Raw genomic sequence first — 5,809 nt, forward strand, 5'->3', positions numbered from 1 at the left:
ATAATATGTGCCAAAAACTGTTCAGAGCTTCAGACGCTCTAAACACCCAGCTGATTTCTCAGAGCACAGAAGCCCCTCCCACAAGTGGGATATCTAGCTGGCTAGACAAAACCTAAAACCCCAGATAGCAGGTATCACAATGGTGGTTTCTCTGGCGACTCAGAGTTTCTGCTTAAAGATCTTTGCACGCTCACATAAAGGCACCGCCTACTCCAGACAGAGAGCAAAAAAATGGGTAATAAAGATTAAACATAAAATGTAACAGTACAACGAGATGCTGTTACTGCAAATAAACTACAAATGTAACAGATGAATTTTCTGATCTGCGCATTATTAGCTGCAATTGGAGCAGTGCAAAAGAGACTTAACAGCGTTTGAAGCAAGCATAAAAACATTTATACACTTTATGAATCACCAGATTAACGCATGCAAATTTCAGTACCAGTGCAGCTCACATAATATGAACTGCTGTAAGTTTACAGCTGGGCTTCACTCAGTTGTTTTAGTAAGGTGCTGCTTCAGAAGTTCCACAAAAAAGTACGAAAAGCATAAATAGTATTTCTTCAAGAGAGAATCTTTATCACGCTCATGAGATGCTGTACACAGAAAGAATCAGTGAAATGATGATGCTTCTGGACGAGTTTAAACCAAACCATGAGTTACTGCAGAACACTTTACACTCAACATAACTCGCTAACCCATTAATCTCACTTTGTAGTTCACCCTTCCTGCATTCAGACCTTCTGTTTGCCAGTGGTAGCCTGTCAGAAGAAATGTGGATGCATCAAAATGACTTATTTTAGACCGTGGCTTCACCCAGGCTCAGTAAAAGATAAATAAGGGTCATATGTAAATCTGAATTCTGCAAAACTGCTCTAGTAGAGTCCAAGAATAAAAATATAGAGATGGAAATGAGCTAACAGCACGCTGTGATACAGTTATGCACTGGTTTATCGACTGAAGATTGCATCTGCCAATATTTGTCTTGTTGACCGCGCACTCATGCATCCGCACCTCCAGCCAATTTAGAATCACCAGTTAACCTCGCAAGCACGTCTTTGGGCCGCTTGCGAGGTTAATTGGTGCTAATGCCTCAAAGAAAGGTCCAAGCTGACCAGGAGTGTTATTGCTAACCGCTACACCACTGTGTTGCCCTTATCAGCAGTACATTTCCATACATTTGCACGACTTAATTTGTCCTTATATAAAGAGCATGTGATGGAGGCGGTGGCGTCCAGTAAAGTGGATTTCATTTAAATATGAAAAGAATTCATGAAAAATTGACACTATCAATAAGAAATAAAAAAGCATGTTCGATAATTTATAAATTCACAACGTGAGGAGAACGATTCATGGTGGCGTGAATGATGCAGTGCTGCTCAGGTCGTCTGACCAAACCAGCTCACAGGGCTCTCTCCTTTTATTACAACCTTCATCGCAAAGTTAAAAAACTTTATTGCAGGTTTGTCTGACAACCCCGAGGGAATCAATAACGACAACAACAAAACAAAGAAAAAAATACACCGGCATCGGTTGTTGTTTCGTATATTCTTAGTTAAACGCGGCGCCAGTATCACAATTTCACAATTAGTGGTTCCCCTCTCTGATTGGATCTACGCCTTCATGTGTCTGTGTGTGCACATTAGCGACATTATGTCAACATGCGCCTTTGCGTTTGAGCCGACGGGCGTGTTTACATTGTGGCGCGCTGGTGTGTGCACGTTTGTGTGTGTGTCACGGGGTACGAGACGAGGCGAGTGGTGCGGTCGTGTGATAGTGTTTGTCACCCCGAGCGAGCAGCCACGTCAAACTCTGTCAGGGTAGTTTTCCCCGGCCGTGGATGTAACACATCCCTCTGATTACTCTCTCTGTCTTTCTGTTGCCGTGTGTGTGAGTGTGCGTCTCATTCAGATAGTGTGCGTTTTCTTCATGACCAGCTTTTTCTTTTGCTCCCCCACATTTCAAATGCTTATCGGACAAACTGACAGTGAGAGCAAAGAGAGAGAATGGAGGGGTGATGGGTTTTTTATTTTTGATATCCATCTTTGAGAAAAAATACCTAGGAGGGAGAGAGAGTGTAGAGGAGTGGGTGTTGGGAAGGAGGAGGGAGGGTGAGGAGAGAGTAGGAGGGTGCAGAGAGGGACAGAGAGAGAGAGCTAGCTGATTAGATTGGAGAAAGCCAAGGAGGTACGGGTATACTATTGAGCAAGGGGAGAGGCAGAGGGGAGGGTGACTAAGTGAATGCAGTTTGCCGTCGCGTGTCACCGTATCACAGCGAAGTCCACTGGCAGGCGGACGGATCGGACCCGAATCAACAAATGGAGACAGAAAAACTGGATGTATACTGCATGTGAGGAGAAACCAAGGGAGGATATAGAGTCTGCCTTCATATCCTTTTATCTTTGCATCTAATACTACTGTGAGGAACCCACAAGGAGGGAAAGAAAAACAGCGGACAACTCATTTTTCCTCTAACACGTCTGTGAAGCAGAGGAGCTGTGAATAGAGTGAGCTGTGGGACTCACTGGGATTTCTGAATATAAGCTCAGTAAGTATTTGTATAGGCTGTGTAAAGGCACTGTATGAGTGTGTGTATATGTGTGTGTGTGTGGACTGATGCCTCAGCTGTGTGCGCTGCCTCTGATGTTTTTTCCTCATAAGAAAAAGGCGAATACAAGGAGCGCTGGGAGGGAATTTAAATCCAGTTGTGCCGCTGCAGTGTTTCCTTTTATTGTCACATGTTGTTGGCGTCACTGAACTGCTTTTCTTTTCTAATTTAAACAACTACCCCAGACTTGACTCTGTGTGCTGTTTGTGCCTTTTCCTCCTCAGTTGCCGGTGTGTGAGTGTGTGAGTGTGTGTGTGTGTGTGTGTGAGAGAGAGCTGATAATAGCAGCTCCATTGGTATTCAGCGGAGGGAGCTCCAGGATCTCGCTGCGCCTTTCCCCAGGATGGGATCACAGAGCAGGGATTGTGCTTGCCTGTGGAGAGCCCGCTGAAATGGGTGAGTGTCCATCCCTCTCCTTTTTTCCCCCTCCTCTTTTCATTCTCTTTCACCTCTTAGTTGATTGTTTCATAAATATATATGTGTATATATGTGTATGGCTTCAGTCTGCAGTTATATACAGAGCATTTTCATTCCTGATGGGCCCCCCTTCATTTCCTTGTGTCTCACCCACTCACCCTGTCCAGCCCCACCTGTTTCCCTCCATCACTCCTTCCATCCTCCTTTTCTTTTACCTCCCCCCCAAACGCCTCAGGGCATAAGCCGTCCTATCCAGTTTTAATGGATATAGACAAAATCTGAATGGCTCAATCCATTTTGCTGCCTGTCTCCCCCCTCTCTTTGCCTCCTTTTCCATCTTCCCCTCTTTGGCTGTGTCACCCATCCCCCCCCTTCTTACTTCCATCCCTCTCTCGGTCTCTTCGGGCTCCTCACTACATTCTGTTTGATTTTAGACACACTGAGGACGCTCTGAGACTCTTTCCTGACAAAGGAAATGAATAAAGATGCTGTGGATGTGTTTGTGTGTGTGGAAGGGCTGCTATTTCTGTGTCCGTGTCAATCTTTTTTTTTTTCCCACTCAGAGGGAGCAGAGGTTTGTGCTCAGCCTCAGTGTGAAGGACTGGAGGAACAGAAGGTTATGAAGTAGATCGGTGTATATAATAGCTTCTGGCATGACAGCTGTGACACATATGTACATGCACAGACACACAATGTCACTCTTTTTACACGCACCTCTGTCTTTGCACTCCTCGCTGATATACCTTCTGCCCACCAATTCGCACCCACCTACGTCTTTTCACACCTGCGACACCTTAGCATGCTTAAGGTGCCAACAAAGGCTGGACCTATACACACGCACACAATAGAAAACACTGAGCACTAACCTCACCGTGCTTAGTCTCATCTTAAATGGTCCTTGGAGAATATCGCTGTCACGGGAGGGTCGTATATATCCAACAGAAGTATTGATTGGAGCTGATAAGCTGAATGGCCTCGAATGTTTCACTGTAAATCGGCCATCACCCACCTCACTGGAGTCACTAAACTTATTTAACGATTTTACTCTGTTAAAAGAGATGATATTACTGCAGGGCTCTGAAATGACTTTTTCCCTTTTTTCCTTTTTCCTCTGTACTTTTCTGACTTAAGAAGAGATCCATCACTCGACTCAGAGCGGCAAGCTTTTTTTGATTAGGATTCAGAAAGGACTTTATCATATTCAACAGGTGCAAACTGTTGCATAGTAACAGAGTCGAGACTACCTGTTGGGTAAGATTTGACATTGCGCCTCTATTTTTAGAATTGGGTCATCTGTTTGACAAAAGGTAGTGTGATTTAATAGGAAATGAAAAATAGAAACTCAGCAGGCATCCAAGTCTGTCTAAGCTTGGGCCATCTGTCATCTGCATGCATACCTGTCTACCTGGAGCGGGGTTAATTTAGAGGGATTTATGAATGCGTTTTGCCACAACATGAACTGATACATAGATAATATGTGTCGCTATTTGGAAACTGTACCAAAGTATGACTCACAAAAGGTTCATTGTTTTGTTTGCATTACATTAAATGCAAGAGAGCACAATGAAATGCAAATCGCGTGACCTGTCAGGTCTAAAGTGACAGTACCGAATATGACGCAGCTCTCTGCATGACATTTCAATCCAAATCTCAGTATGTTATAGACGAGAGCAAAATATTTTTACATTTATCTTTAACTGAAGAGGTTCTCCTCATTTCTTTTGCACCAAAACACAACTGAAAAGTGTTAATGTTGTTTCAACTGCAGAGGAATAAACTGTTTTATGCGTCTTTAACTCTGTAACGTCAAGAGTATCATACTCGATACGTGAGTTTTTGTGATGTTTCGAGACTTTTTTTTCCCCCCCCTGGAAAAAAAAAACTTAAATAAATTGCATGATACATTTTTAAGCAATAAACTGCAAAAATGGCAGATTTAGCAAATATGATACATATTAAAACTCATTTGCAAATTAATATATTTTTTTTGTCAGCAGGTTCAATAACTACTCTTTTTTTTTTTCAAAAAAATTGAATTTTCTGGCAATTATTTAATGGTTCAGGTTTTAAAATGTTAAATAAAAATGAGCATAAAGTTATTTTTAAAATATCTAAGATATTTGTCTCTACTCTGTCTTGTTCATTTGAATGCATCTTATTTTAATATTTGAATCAATTTTGTGTAAATATCACCTCAAGGTATTGTTTTCATCCACTGTGTCAAACAGATAATCCATCTTAGCATTACATCTCACATGATTTTGTGTTATTGCTATAATAGAAGAAAAGTTGCGTTTTTCAGCTAAAAACAACACTTTTTATTAAAATGTGACATCTAGTCTGGACCAACTAGTTATGTCTTGTGCCTTTGTTGCACCTGATGCAGCCTGTGGAGCCTGTGGTGAACAGACACCTTGGATTCTGAAGAGAAAGAGTAAAAATGATTGCATGAAAGAAGTTAGAGGTGAAGATCTGAAATTGGATAGAGGGAATAAAAGTGAGATGGGGATGGCGAGAGCATTTGAAGATGAGCTTGTTGGGAGAGAGTGAAAGCCTCAAATCATAGAGTGAGTGGAGAGGAGGTCGGCACAAACAAGCAGCAAAGTCGTGAAAGAGTGACAAGGACGGAATAGACAGCAGGACGACAGGCAGGGTGGAGAGTGGCGAGGAGGAGAATGACATGCGCGATAAGGAAGAGTGACACAAATGTCACCATGCTAACCTTTCATGCACTCTCCCTCTCTCCTCTCTTCTGCTTTTCCTCCTTTCTTTCTCTCCTTCTAG

At 42.5% G+C, this 5,809-nt stretch overlaps 1 protein-coding gene across 6 annotated transcripts in view; it reads left to right on the forward strand.

Moving 5' to 3' along the window:
• The window catches only part of znf574 (zinc finger protein 574), an 84,004-nt gene that overhangs the window by 40,081 nt on the left and 38,114 nt on the right, over nucleotides 1–5,809 (forward strand). For all 6 annotated transcript variants that reach the window (XM_085177664.1, XM_085177665.1, XM_085177669.1 and 3 more), the window contains exon 11: nucleotides 2,833–3,004. The gene's annotated coding sequence lies outside the window, so the exon portion shown is untranslated. The remainder of the gene's footprint in view (nucleotides 1–2,832; nucleotides 3,005–5,809) is intronic.

This window comes from Neolamprologus multifasciatus, chromosome 11, assembly GCF_963576455.1.
Source record: "Neolamprologus multifasciatus chromosome 11, fNeoMul1.2, whole genome shotgun sequence".
Classification (NCBI taxonomy): Eukaryota; Metazoa; Chordata; class Actinopteri; order Cichliformes; family Cichlidae; genus Neolamprologus; species Neolamprologus multifasciatus.